The following is a 15,386-nucleotide window of genomic DNA, read 5'->3' on the forward strand; positions in this document are numbered from 1 at the left end:
CAGTATCTTGGAATTTGTCTGGGGCAACAAAGCTAACTCACTCTGCTGGAAAATATCACACTCATCTTGGCAAGAACAGCCATTACAGAATTAACTTAATTCTGATGGTTTTTAAAAGAACTACCTTCTACAGTTCATAGGAAGGAAGTCCTTTCAGCATACAGTTTCACAGGGATAGCTGCACTCTGAGAGGGCAGATATCTTGGTGTGGGGAGGCAGGAACATTTGGGGGAGCAGAACAGGGGAAGGAATTCTAGTAGCACTGATCATCATTTTTGGAAACAGCAGTCAGTCAAGCAGATGGCAATGAAGCAAATGTTGTTCATCTCTGCTGATGGCATGTCAGATAAGTGAGGTGCTGAACACTCTGGAGTCACAGAGAGAATTGAGATGAATGGCTTCAGCTGGGTATCCTGCTCTTGGGAAACTTGTTAGGCAGGGAGAGTCCCAGCTCAAGAGTTGCAGGATTGCCCTGCATAAAGCCTACGCCATTATTTTTTGTTTCCTATGAATCTAGATATCACTGGGCTTAACAGCAAACAAATTTTGCTCTTCTGCCAACATTTTAACTGAGCATACAACCTTTCCCACATAGTCATTGCTGTGATTTACCAGAGAAATCATCTGCAATTGCCACAATTAGGACAAAAGGCATAACTTCCACTGCCAAAGCATGGAAATTCCCTGTGTGACCTCAGCCCTTCAATACCCCTTGAAGGCAGTGATAGCCACCACCAGACTTTCCTCAAAAGGATGCTGAACTAGTCTGTCACAAACGTGTGGGCTAGTGAGCAAAATAAGTAGCTAATTTTCCAACAGTGACTAAGTGCAACTCTGAATCTGAGGTGTGATTTGTCCTGGGTATACTGGCCTTCAAGGTTTCTGTGATGATATTTCGTGTCCCCTTCTCACCACCTATTTAATGTCTCCAACGGGAAACAGCCCAGGAAGGGGCTGGTCCATCCTACCTCCCACACAGATGTCTGCACTGCCAAATCAGCACCAATGGCAATACCCTTTTTCATCACCAGGCCAGCAAGAATTCAACCTCACCTTCACATCCATAGGTACATTTGCATAGGTACTTTTATTTTTGATACATTATTGGAGGCCCAAGCCTTTGGGCTGCAGTGATCTAGGGAGGGATTGCAAAGCTAAGAATCTCAGCAGGCACCTACACAGCACCCCTGCCATGCTGCCCAAGTCACAAGACAGGCAGGGAAAGGATTTCCAGCAAAGAAGAAAAAGCATAACAGAGTCTGGCAGAGGCACTGGTATTCATGGTAGTCCTCATCAAGTTCTATCCTTCCCCTTGCATCATTCTCATGAGTGGGAAAAGACATCAGTAACGTAATCTACTCTCTGCACATAACTCCTCTTTTTTATGTTCCCATGCTGGCACAGGGAACATAATTTTAGAGTGTCTAACCTCATGCTTGGTAAATTGGGCCCATTATACAACCCCTGTCTGTATCACTGTACATATAGAGTATATATTGATGAAGTGGAATTTTGCATGCTGAATAACATCCATATGCTACGCAGGAGATATTTCCTGTTCTCAGTGCTGCTGTGTCATTAACTTTCCTGCTTGTTTTGACTGTTTATCTCTCAAGCTGAAGTGTCTAGAACTGTGAAAGCGACAGCTAAGAAAAAGTCATTAATACAAACATCAGTAATATTTATGACATTCTGAGAAAAATATTCTGCAATGCATTGCCTTGTTTTCCACATAACTCAGTAAGGACTAGGGTGCCTTGGAATTCTATTCTGCTTCAGCTCTCTTCCATTTTCCTCCAAGTAGCGAGGGCGCCTCGGAGCAATGAGGATTTTCTGGCCCTTTAACAATCCCCTTGTCCGCCAGACTTCCTCCTTTCATAGCCCCCATGCGCTCCCTCCCCTCTCCCCCAGGGCTAGTTAATATGTGCCAAATCCTGACACCCTGAATGGTTTCCCAACGCCGACACTAATCACGTTTTCGGGAGCAGGTCAGCAGTGAAGGAGCTGAAATTCGTGTGAAAAAGTCCCCGGGATGGCCCCGGTGCCTCACACCTGCATGCCCTATTCATCTGCACTGTTTACACATTGTCATCCACAATTAATTCTTTCCAGGGACGCTCCACTGCCTGCCCTCCCGTTGCACAGGGACCCCATTCTGAGCTGTTGTGTCTGTTAAATTGAGCATGGGGTGCTGCGATTAAATTAAGTTTTGTGGCGCTCTCTCTCTCTCCCTCCCTCCCCTTCCCTTTTCTCTCTGTTAATAATGATGCCTGATGGAAGATTGCTGGCACTGGAGTAAAGAGGTAATTACAGGCACTAAAAGTAGGGAAAGAAAAATTTCTATGTGGAAATGTGAATGGGGACATCTTTTCTAGCTAGCCCTCGGTGCGAGGTGGGAACCGCAGCCCCGTGCAATGTCCAGGGTACAAGGAGGAGAGGAGGACACGGGGGCGCACACGAAGATCTCCCACAGAGCAAACGGCCAAAATTTGGATCTGTGACAGTCTTTACGCACTGGCCCGAATACAAGTTTTCTTCAGCAAGTGACATTCTCACTTTCTACTACAGCCATGTTTGTGCATATATGTAGCATACACCAGCTGTGGTATCTTCTCCCAAGATACCATACCCAAACACACCAGGAGAAATTCCCTGGCCTAACGGGCTAGCAAGTCTCCTCACGCTGGCACACTTCTGCACTGTTGAGTAAAACGAGTAAAACGTGGAATGAGAATAGCTCACTGGAGGTGAGGAGGAAAACAAGAGAAGAGGACAGAAATTTGACCAGCTTCTGCAAAACCTCAAGGCAGCAGCTTTTTTTTCCGAGTGTTTTACTTGTGCATGAAGTGGACAACAGGTTTTTATTACTCAGATGTCTTCAAAGTCAAAGAGCCATTTTTGTTGAGAACATGCAACTTTCCAAGCAAGTGTAGTTGGGTGGATTTGGCTTTATATCTTTTTTCAGCCACTTGCAGGACTCAATACCACAAGCAAGAAGGGCACTACCGTGGTAAGAAGGGCAGAGCTCAGACCCTTCCAGCCAACAGCCTGGACTAGAGCTCCAGCAAAGCTAAAGAACAGCCTCTGTTTTCTCATGTCAGACACACCAAAAAAAAAAAAAAAAAAAGACACGAGAATTGCCTGAAGTTCTGAGGCCCCAATATCCAAGACACACATAACACATAACAAAATTAATTGACTACAAGCACAGTCTTTTATGTCTCGGCAAATAGCAGCCTCTCTGATTTTTATCCTGTGCAAGAAAATTGCCCCTGCAAGACAAAAATCTTCATGTTGGCAATTATAGAAACAGCCTCCTTATAAACACCACTGTAAAATATTGTTGCATGCATGTATGAAATGTGCTGGAAAGCACGTGCTACATCCCCCTCTAGTGCTGAACTACTACAGAATAACAACCTAATCCTGCTACTGCTTTCTTCAGGTGGAGCAGAGACTTTTCTGCAACAATCCATATTTAAAATCCAGAAAAAAACCACAAGGGTGGCTGCCATATATGAGGGCATCTTTATGGGATGATTACTCTACAGAAGATGGATTCACAGGGGCTGAGAAGTCCAAGAGTCCTGAAAATGAACAAGGCTTTAATACCTCCTAAATACCAGTGAGCATCCAAAGTAAATTTGTTTTGTTTTGCAAGTCTCCTTATTAATTTTGTGCTTCCTCTTAAAAGCTAGGGAGCTGCATACATCACACACCTGATCAACACACAGCCCATTGCATCACAAGTCTTTAGTGCTTCATAACAAGCATTACCTGAGGAAATGCTGTCCAAGAGCACCAGCTATATATATATATATATATTTATATATATATATACCCTCCCAATCATCCTCCATCACAGCAGCGGTGGTCTTGCAGGCCTTACTCAGGTAAGGGGCCTGGCCAAGTCAGGCAGGGAGCACCAGCTTTTATCAGCTGCCTGTATCCTACTGCGTCATCATGTCTCACTTCCTGCACCTACAGGGACAGTCAGGCCTGACACCGAGGTCATAGCAGCCCTATGGTTCTGCAAAGTACGTGACAGCTCATAACAAAGGCATTCCAACTGCAAGTCTCAGTTCTCAAGCATGCATGGCAGTGTGTGTTGCATGTCACAGACTCACCCCATGCTCGGTGATGCAGAGCTCTTCAGGTGGTCAGTCTGCATTTACTTTGCATCCCACTGTGGGATAATCTCAGCTTGTTAGTAGGAGAGGGAGGAAGCCAGAGAGCAGTCAGGCATCAAGGAAGTCAGACCCAAAGAAGGTCCTGGGGAGGTTGAAGAGAGCAAAGACAGGCTGGCTTCAGCAGCTTACCTGGGTCATGCTGGGCAGAGACCAGGATTTACAACCAGCATGGGCAGCAAACATTGCTCTAGCTGACATCCTCAACTGGGCATGGGAACAAGGCAGCACACACAACACCAGCACCATGCTCCTCCTTCCACCCTTCCTCACCCAGACAACAGACCCTGCTTATACTGCCCTTCCAACCTGCTACTACAGGCACAAAGCACACAAACTTTAGCAAAAGCCTCCAAGGCCTCCTAACAAAACCACAGTCACTCAGCAGAGAGGAGCAGCTGAGCCAGGAGGCTCCCTGTACCAACAAGCCATGCTGCACCACCAGCTGCAAGCACTCTCTGCCTCCCCTCTGTATTCAGCCTCAAGGAGAAGTAAGCACAGTCCTTCTTTCCAGATGGGTAAAACCTGCCAAAAACCAGCTGAACATAGGTCTTTACAATGGAGGCATTTGAGTAACCTCAGTGGCAGGTGTTGGGAGCAGCCCTGCCTACAAAATGTGAAGCAAAGGCTCATACTTAAATTATTTCCCTGAAGCAGAACTACTAGTACACTTAGTAATGTAACTATTACAAAACCTGCAAGCTGCCTACTTTTTCCTCCCACTGAAAACAATGAGAGTGGAGGATGTTCAGTAAATTATACCATTTGCCCAGTTAATAAACAATTCATAAAATTATGCATGGTTTTGAAGTGCTCTATAAAAATATATTAATCAATCATTAAATAATTAAGATAACTCTCTGTTCTTTTTCTCTGGCACTCCCAAGTTGATGGATGTTCCTATAGCAACAGAGGAGCAGGACTGAGGGCAGGGGGAATGCAGGGCTCAGGAGGCGATGCTAGCACAGGACCTTTGCTCTCCAGCCCTCCAAAAGTCATGCAGGGCAAGCGGAAGGGGGCTGCGAGAGGTGACATGCAGGAAGGAGGCTTTCAATTTTAATGGAGATTCTTACGATGACAGTCTATGCAAATAGGTACATGAAAGAGGAGAGGAAACAGACTGGGGGAAGGGGGAGAGAAATTAACCCTGGTTCAGATTTCAAAGCAAAGCCAGGAATAATTTTTGGAGCTAAGAATAGTTGCAATGCACCTTGTTCTCTCTGGGTTTGAGCCCTGCATAATTCTTAGACTCGGAGTCTGAAATTACAGCCGGGAGGGGGAGGGAAGCCAGACTGCACAGTCCAGGAAACGCCGCTGTCCCGGCTGCAGCTTCATCACCTTTATGGTTCTTTTGTGTCACCAAAAGGCACTATTTAACAAAGGAGCTGTCCTTTTGCTTTTGCAGGGCCATTGCAGTTGTTTTGCAAATGAGATTGCTTGATTGCTGAGCAAAATCAGAGATCTTTTGAAGCTGTTGCCCAGGAAAGGGGGAGGGCAAGGGATTCAATTATCCCTCACAGAAAGTCGTAGGACCTGCCTGGTCTTATAGAGAGCTGTTGAGAATGAGCCAATGCAACTTTTGAATTTACTTTTAGGTAAAATTCATGAGAAATCCCAGGAAGACCCTACAGCCACTTCCAGAAAAGAGAGGAGTCTGCTGAATTGCCAAGAGAAACGCCTGTCCCTATTGCAGCCCACTCACCTTCCTCAGAGACAGCCAAGCCAGAGGCTGCCCCGGCCCCAGCTAGCCTCTGAGAGGATGAGTGGGGATCTTTAGCTTGTCGTGAAATCTGCCCGAGCGACACTAAAGGGCAGCTCTGTCGCTAAGTCCAGGGGGCCAGTCTGCAGACCCCCAGGAGCTTATTGGTGTAGATCAGATCGCATCAAAACCTATGCAGGCACTCACTGGGTGACCTTTTTAATCAGAGCACAGCTTCTGCAACACAAAAAGTGCCTCTGGAAATTCAGGGATGCTGCTGACAAGAAATGGTGTTTTGTGGAGGTGATCTGGAACGGAGCGCTTTGCTTCAACTGTCCCAAAATTTTTCATTTCAATTGAGTTTAGCATTGAAATGAATTTTCCCGAAAAGGCCTCTCTTCTTTCCTGTGCATGGGGCTTGTGGCTGAGCTGCATTCACTGAGAACAAAATGGACCTGGCCCAAGCTTCATGGGAGCTGGGCAGAGCTCCCAGGGAGCACAGCCCAGAGGAGAGAATGGGACCCAAACCCAAGGAAAGGCGCTGCCTACTTTAATGTTAAGCAGACTCGAAACTAAATGTTTCATGTCAGTTCAACAAATTGAAACAAAACATTCCTACCTCACAAATGTCAAAATGCTTCACTTTGATCCAAAAAATGTCAAAACGGAACATGGAAACATTTCTGAACATGACTGTTTTAATTCCAGGAAACAATTTTTCCTGGTTTTTTGCCACAGTTTGCGCTGTTCTGAAAAACAGAAATTCAAAATTTCACAAAGCTTCACTTAGAGCCATTTATCACAGGAGGGACCAATATTGCATATACACGCATGTGTGTGTGTGAACACTCTCATTCACATGCACAGCACATCCACTGTGCCTTTCCCTTGTGGCACTTCGGGACTCTCTCCAGGTTGATTTCACCACCCATATAGCTGCTAGGCCTCCAGCCCCATCACCTGAGGATGCCCTTCAGTCTGTAGAAGGTCCCATGTGCCTGGGAATACCCAGTACAAGTGCACTGTCAAACATAAGCAATGGATGTCCACAAGATACCTTAAAAACAGAATGTTTAGGGCTGGCACTGCCATCACTACCATCACCACAGGGTTCGCACACAATCCAGGTCCCTTTAGATTCCTCCTATTCTCAATTAGGGCAGACACAGGCTTTGGTCTGACTTGTTTCAGACCTCATAGTTTGGTGATGATGTGACTAACGAGAAACTGGTTTGAATAATCTCCTTGTTTGAGAAGCAATGTTAAAACCAGCACTTACTTAGAGAAAAGAGGGAAGGGTTTAGAAATTTCAGAACTTTCATATAATTTGACCAGTAATGTTAATCTATATTCTGATGATCCTGTCCACTGAGCATGGTTAAAAACACGCTAAAATGGAGAAAGGTGACATGCTCTTAATCATGTACTGCATGCCCAAGGTGGATCCACGTGTCTATTTTTGCTTCAGTAGATGAGATCCTAATGCTGCATCCAGTAACAGTTTGATGACTTTGTGTGGACAATACTTTCAGTGTTCTTGCCATGCAGCTGAAGGTTACAAACATGGCTGGCTGTGTCACTGGCCCCTTGGAGAAAGTGCTCCCATTTTCTGTGCCAAGAAGCAGCTAAACCAGGGAACAAAGTCTTCCCCTGTGCTCCTCCCATGCCTACCAAAGCTTTCTGGCTGTTCTGTTTACCCATTTGCTTAGGATATCCCTCTTCTTTCAAAAAGCTAAAAGACATCCTAGAATATCTTTGTACATTTATTTTTCACAGTCTTTCAGTGTTGATTTTGTCTCTACCACATGTTTCCAAAGAGGGTCCCTTGGTGCCAGGTCCTATCTTGTTTCTACAGGTGAAATGTCCTCATAGGGGTACACTATAGCTCTCTTGCACAGTGGGATAGCTGACATGAAAAGATTAGCCACATATACCTTAACCCTCCAAACCAAACTGGCCAGGAATGGGGCTTCAGAGTCCTCTCCTGCCAGACTCTCAGCATCTCCTGCCTAGGTTTCCCAGACCAATCTTTCCATGGTGCCTCCATATTGGGGAACTTTTCTGTATCTTGGTCTCTTCCTTATTGGGGGAAAAAAATCTTCTTTTAAATATTTCCCCACCAGCATTTCTGCAAAAGCACCTCTCATCATCCCTGGACACACAATGTTCTACCAGGAAATATATTTCTCATTTTGTATAAATAACCAATAATAATTCATTCTGCTAATTCTCTGATTCTCTCCAAATCTTCCAAACTCATTCAACCTCTAAGCATGTAAAAATAAACTGCAGGAACAATTCATATTGCATCTACAGCTAAACACTCTCTTGGGTTCCACTGTTGCCAAACAGTACCCTTCAGACTCATTCCCTGTGGGTTGGCAGTAGCTCAGGGCTTGAGGCTCTCTGAGGCTTGGATCTGATGCAAAGTCAGTCTTCTTGCTGAGACCTTGCAGTTTCTTCACAAGGCTTTTGCAAAAACCGAAAAGAACATCCAGAAGACCTTATCCATCACTGGGCTGTCCTGGGCTGAGAGAGAAGAGTGGATCTGAGACAGGCTGTCTTTCAGGTAATGATCGTTGCCACCTCCTAGAAACAGCTTGCAGCAGCCTTGCCAATTGCTGAGTTTCATCCCTAAATATAGGAAGGCTTTAGGCTTTAAAATATGATGCAGATGAGTAAGAGATCTTCCTTTTAGGGATAAAAGTGTAGCAACACTTTGTGGAAGCAGTATATCACCTCTGAGAACCAAGCCATGCATTGTTTTAAAAATAGAAGATAATAAGATAAAATAAAGAATAACCAGAGGAACAGAGAAAATTGGTGTGTAGGTTATGTTCCAAAAGCCTTCCCAGTGAAGCTTCAGAAGTGCTCTGTTGCCATCAATCCCTTTGAAGATTATTTCAAGGCTGTACTAATATGTGGATCTTGAGTGCAGCTGTTAGCATGGGCACATATCTAATCAAAGGGGCCTAATTATGTATATTACCCAATTTGACACTTAGGGAGCACTTCAATGATGATTCTTCTGCTTGTCTGACAAATAACACGATTATTCAGTAAGCTGCATATGTTTTAATATTGAATTTTTGTTCTTTCATAAGTAACTGTCTAGCTAACCAAAAGTGCTTTTCACTTGTGAAGTCATAGCCAATATTAGCAACCAGATTCAATTAATTATGTTTAATAAGCTAATAAATATATTTAGGACATTTTGTGCTATGCTCAGTCACCTTTAGAAAACATTTCATCATTAGTCACCAAAAAATGAAGTGTTCCCTTTTTTTCAAGGATGTCAGCACTTTAAAAACTTCAGTTTAACATTATAAATTAAATGCAATTTGCTTTAAAAATAGATTTTAAAATTGATGTTTGTTTTTAGCTTTAAGACTGAAAACAGATTCTTTATATATGTCTCGGATTTATGGGAGAAGCAAGGAATTTTTCAGGAACATGTCAGAAATAAGTTGGTGGTGCTCATTCCTAGGGCCTCACTATATTAAAAATGTGTAGAAGACTGCTGCTTCTCCCACCCTGTTACAATGCTCCCCAGCACAAGCAGAAAGCAAGGTTTTTCCTGTGACACCTAAAGAACGAAGGAGACTGCCAGCAGAAGGACAGTGGGATGGGTAGTGACAAAGGTTGCAGAGCTGAGCCATGCTTTAAATCATCTGTGACAATGAGCTGGGAGACCAGACAGGAGCCTGACAGACTTGGGTCAAGGTCTCGAGGAGATGAGCAGTCCTACCTGTGCATACAACAATTTGCTTTTCTTCTCTGTCTTTCTGCCAATTTTACTCATCTATTGTTCTCATAAGTATATTCAGGAAAAGGACTGAGAAAGCTCCCTCTGGAATTGTTTTACCTTCCATCCCCATCGCATCCACACAGCTGCCAGAAGGACACATGGTTAGGAGAACCTGCCAGTTTGAGCAGCCTTTTCCTTCCTTTCATCCATGCACTGAAAGGATAATGTGAGAAGAAAGAGACCTTGTAAGTCATCAGGTGACCAGAAGCACATCACCTTCTGTGCTTTTCTTCCCATGACAAGGATTCCTCAAGTCTGCAAGAGAGAAATATGCAAAGCATGGAGTTGGGTACAGGAATGAAGCAAACTCTTGAGCTGCAGGGGAACTGGTGTAACAGAACAGGAAACCACACGAACTGTGAGGTGTCTAGTCAAGACTAGCAATAAAAAAGTGTCTCTACCAGAGTCAATGATGAGTAGGTAGGACCAAGGCAAGAGGACTGAGGAATTACTCGACAGGATGAACCGACTGGAGTTTGCATGGCTGTCAGTGTAACACCCTTTATGTAAAATTGAAGCATTAATAATAAACCACATAATAGTAATTGGAATACAGGTATCCTAGTAAAAGATGGAAGTGTATCATTCAATATTCCCCATATTGGTTGTCATCTGATTCAGCCAGCAGTCTCTGTGCAAATCAATCATGAAGTTCCCAGCCTCAGTCACTCTGTGATACCAGGCCTCCTCTCCCTCCCCTAGCACCCCACATCATTAAAAGTAATTAAACTCTTGTCCTGTGTCCAGGTGTCACAAGACACCCGGTAAGTCTCACCTTTAACTACACACTTGGATGTGCTGAAATAGCAGCACTGCAGATGCTGCCTCTGGGGCTCCCACCAAAGCACTAGGCGAGCTGCTGACAGGGCACCCCCAGCTCTGCTTGGCTTCCCAGGGCACAGTAGGGAGCTGCAAATGAATCAGCAGTGCCCCACTGCAGGTCAACACACCCAGCTATCTGTGTTTTCCCTTGTTTGTCAATTTCCATCAGCCTTTATTTTCCTCTAGATCTCTTTGGGGTACCAATTAATCCAGAGGGTTTTCATTTACTCTGGCTGTCCAAATCAGCAACACACAAATACCCCCCACAATCGCTGCCAACAGCTCGTAATACATTTTAACTGCTCCTTGGCCTTTGATGTTTAAGCCTTCTGGGCAACATTATCATTACCCTTTATTTACCTCTGTATGTGAATGCAGTGCTGCACAGCCACTTGCACATGCTAAGTGCGACTAGAGTTTGCTTGTGTCTGAAGTAAAGCACATTGGCCTAAGAACCACGCAAGAATTTTGCCCTCTTTGCTAGCAAAACCCTGAACCAGCCGAAATAAACACCAATATTATCCCAGGTTATGGAGAGCTTATTTTCAAAGTGGATGAGCAAATACAGGTATGAACAGGACAAACCAAAAGAGTTGTTTACCTAGGGAGAAGACGTAGTGGGAGAAAGGAGACCTGGTTGAGTCTGGAAGCATGGACATCATGTCAGGGTAAGCAGATAGTGTGTCTTGCACACATGCACATGCTGGAAGTAAGAACACTGTTCTAGCTGAAACATTGGATACAGGCAAACTCATGAAAATGTAATGGGCAAATTTTAGTGAGCCAGGGTGATTTCAGTTCCAGGCTGGGGCATTCTTTGCAACTTTGGAGACATTTATGGTTTTGAGGGTTCTCATAATTGAAATAGTTACAATTGCATTTCTCAGGGAACATGAATATGCATGGGTGGCATTCAGGCTATTGGTTTGAAAGGGCGCTCAGCCCAGCTAGGAAAATGTGAAAACACTCAGAGCCCTGCAGGATTAGTTGAACATGGCACAGGTTAGCTAAAGGGGTGCTTACAATAGGGGGGTGGAGAAACAAACTCCCTGTAATAAGTATTTTTGAGGGAAATGATGGGTATACAATCTTAATATGGGTGTGCCATATTAACACACAGAGTCCCCAAGCCCAGACAGTGAAGGAGATCCTGGGTAATGAGGGAGGAGATTTGGACTTTGCCCAGCCAGGCTGTAGCCTCTGAAGTTTTCTACTGGTCCTGCTATCTTCTCTGACCAAAAGTGATAAACGACTCCCCCCACCTCCATGATCATCCTGAAGCTGTGAAACAAAGCTCTGCTCACTGTTGCCCTCCTCTACCCAGAGGGCTGATATTTCACTTTTTATAAATTCAAATCTTTGACTGAGCAGGGTGAAGCATAATTTCCCTATTGCAGGCATCATTCTGCAAAGGATGCAATGGCCTATGCCCTCATAGCACAGAGCTTGGTGTAGCAACCATGGCCAGTCTCCAGATGTTCCAGTTCTACAAGGGACTTGTGCTGGATTAAACTAGGACTACCCCATAAAACTGTGAGGAAGGCAGAAAAAGGGGCTGCTTGCAGCCTGTTGCTGCATCTGTCCCTAAAATAGGAATGAGCCCTTCCCCACTCACCCTGAAAGCATGTGGGGATAAATAGACCACAAAGTGGAGCTATTAAAACAGGTCCAGGGGAGGCTTGGTTTCAAGCAGGACGTGGGACACCAAACAATAGCTGCCATTTTGAAGCAGCTAGAGCCCAGGGTGCTCTTGACAATGTGGTGGAAAACACTGTCTCAGGGTACGACCCTTGCTTGCGAAATAAATAGGCCCCTGAGAATTCACTGTGCAATGGCTGCTGATGTGCAAATTCAGAGCTGAAAAACATCAACTGTACTTTCTAAAAATATGAAAGAGCAGTGCCCAGGGGAGGGTGGCTTGGGAAGGAAGAAGCAGAGGAAAGAGCCCAACGGTGTTCCTGCATCCCTGCAGGATTTCTGGGAAGGTACCATGCCTTTCCATGCCCTGCAAAGAGCAGGGTCACACTGGGGGCCCCGCTCGCAGCAGTCACCACACCATGCAAACAAGCACCTGAAGGAAATAGCCCCTTCCCTTTGTAAGCCTTCAGGGAAGATTACATCCCTACAGCAAGCTTTGCCCACTGGAGACAATCCTCCAAGACAAGCTGTTGGCTTGCAAAGGAGGAGCCATACACTTGGCTGCAACTGAGAGGAGTACAAGAGCTGCTGCTGTCCCAGGTGATCTCCCCAGGACCCTCCTCACCAGGAGAGCAGGCTTTAAGACCCTGGAGAGACTTTGCTGCCCAGCAGGTCTGAACCACATGGCCAGATGCACCCATGCAGGGCAGCCTCTGCGGTGATCCTGACCGCTGCCACCATCTCCGTCTGCCCTTCCAAGCCCCCAGAGATGGAGAGGGCTCCTCAGCTGCAGGACAGGCCAGCCAACAAAAAGGTGCAGAAACAGTTAAAGTAGCTGGTAAATAAAATTTCCAGCAGAAAAAAACATGATCAGGGCAGGGAAAAGCATCCTTTCCAGCACTGCCAACCCCACATACTCAAAAATTATGCATCAAGATCCAGAGAATCACAGCTTTAAAATTGCAAGGGGTTTTGTTCTGGTTTTTTTAAAGAAAATTATAAATGTTTGAGCTTTTCCTAATTGCAGTCTGGTTTCCTGAAGTTTATGATCACATTTTCAAACTTTTCTGCAAATCCCTGAGGGCTATGAACTTCTTCTTTTTTTTTTTTTTTAAATAAAATTGAGGAGCTCACCTAATGCCCATAGCTTTGGGGCAAACAGCAAAGATCAAAAGACACACTAAAATGAGGACTATAGGAAACACTGGAAATCTCAGGAATGAACACCCTCCAGTATACATCTTATCATTTTCCCCCAGTGTTCCACAAAAACACTTTTAGAAGATATTTTGCTGTTTTAACAAACATCACATTGCTTAAGTACTTTATTTGCCAGCATGAAGAGCAGGTCTTCAGTGGCATTTTGCTTCCAAGAATAATGTTGTTTGCAGCCAAGGCCTGCAGAAAAGTTAAAACTGAGGCTGCTGTCCCCGGCTAAGGGGACCAGAGAAGCACACGGTTTCCAGGAACATGTTGTATGCTCAAGGTTGCTGCTGTTCACAGAGCAAGGAAGGTTGTGAAATGTTATCTTGGTCAAACCCAGACCTGACTTTCCATCTTTAGCCTGATCCATACAGAAATATATTGCCCAAAAGGCATCAGCTTACTTTCTTTGTCTCCAAACTGCCATGTCTTACAGGGAGACCGGTGTTACAGGCAGACAGGCTGTGGGAAATGTATCAGCCAGTAAAGAGCTCAGTGATCCTGCAAGATTAAAGGCTGATCTGAGTGCAAACTTGCTATCGTGCCTCTTGAAAGGATTTGGCATGTAACGGCCTGATTATCGATTGCTGTCCTTAAGAGAATGTGATCCTCTCTTTGCACTGATCCTGTTAGCTTTATTTACGGTCACACGTGCTGAAACATCCTCTTGTAGAGATAATGGCCTCCTTTGGTTGCTGCCAGAATGAACAAATGGAAACAAAAACATGCTGCTAATAATTATGTCCTACTCTAATTAAAACAAGACAAAAACACTGCACTGCTGGGTTTGGTTTGCCATGGCCTGGGTGCTTGGACAAGCCTCGGGCACGAGGGCTGACCACAGGAATGCCAATAACCAAAGCACAGCAGTGCCTAATATATCAGTGGAACTCAAACCCACGAGGTTTCCACCAGCCCAGAAACTCAGCAAAACATTCATGAAGACAAGGAATATGTTTGGTACCCAAACTGGGATCCAGTTACATGGAGGCTGCTCCTCTAGGCAGAGCTCAGCCCACATGAGCTTAATAAGCTGCCAGAGGTGATGGCAGATGGGTAAAGTACACAAATCATCAAAGGTTTTTTAACAGTCCTCTTGAACTTTTCATGGCACATCTGCACCATGCAGAAAGGCCAATAGCTCAGTTCAGGCAGAAGGCAACGGCTGTAGCAGGATGGTTGAAGAGAGGCAAAATTTGGTTTGCCTGTGTCCCACAGCAGGACATTAAGCAAGAAAACAGGTCTAGCTCCCTTCTCCTGTAAGTGAACACCATAAGCTCTGCACATGCTGCCTCTTCAGTCTGAATCAGGGTCCAGTCACAACAGGTGCAAATTGAAGAAAAAGGAACAAAATAAGTGGGGAAAAAAAAGAACAAATGTCTCCACAAATCCAAAATAAAAAGCAGTGGCACAGCCACACCACTGAGCACTCACAGAGCTTGCCCTGTAAACAAAAAGTATCCAAGTACTGCTGTACACACAAATATTTATTTAGGATTACTCCACTGATGGATTGTGAATAACAAGAGCTTGGTCAATACTCCAGGATTACCCAGGGATGACCAGACATGCCTTGGGATATGGTTTCAAGAGCCCCACCTCAGCTATGGTGCTGACTTGTGAATTCCTGCTGTCCCCTATGCCCTCAGGCTGGCACACTTGGGACGCCCCAGTGGCCTGTGGGAGTCAGGCTTTCACACCCGCCTTTCTGTGGATGCTGAAAACAGAACCAGGCTTAAAAGAAAACTGTAGCAAGAACACGCTATGCTTATCGCTTATTAAGGTCAAATTGCTTCCCCACTGCTTTTCCCACAAAGGAGATGGCTATAGAGCAGGACCAAGATCTAGACTGATCCCAGCCATCCCCTCAATTGCTTTTTTGGTCCTCATGAAGAAGTGCAGTGTGGCTCCAGCCACTTCTGTCTCTTAGGGAGCTCTTTGCTGCTAAGTAAACTAACGTCCTCTTCTTGAAACTCTTAACACCCATGGGAGAGAGAGAAATCTGACCTTCTAATACACACAGTCTACA

At 44.9% G+C, this 15,386-nt stretch overlaps 1 long non-coding RNA gene across 1 annotated transcript in view; it reads right to left on the minus strand.

The window, feature by feature from the left end:
- Nucleotides 1-15,386, minus strand: part of LOC135415874 (uncharacterized) — a 35,746-nt gene that overhangs the window by 14,138 nt on the left and 6,222 nt on the right. Inside the window, exons 3-5 of the long non-coding RNA XR_010431314.1 lie at nucleotides 9,752-9,949; nucleotides 6,506-8,415; nucleotides 4,128-4,272 (exon numbers count right to left, since the gene is read on the minus strand). This is a non-coding gene — a long non-coding RNA (uncharacterized LOC135415874). The remainder of the gene's footprint in view (nucleotides 1-4,127; nucleotides 4,273-6,505; nucleotides 8,416-9,751; nucleotides 9,950-15,386) is intronic.

The sequence above is a fragment of the Pseudopipra pipra genome, chromosome 6, assembly GCF_036250125.1.
Source record: "Pseudopipra pipra isolate bDixPip1 chromosome 6, bDixPip1.hap1, whole genome shotgun sequence".
Lineage (NCBI taxonomy): Eukaryota > Metazoa > Chordata > Aves > Passeriformes > Pipridae > Pseudopipra > Pseudopipra pipra.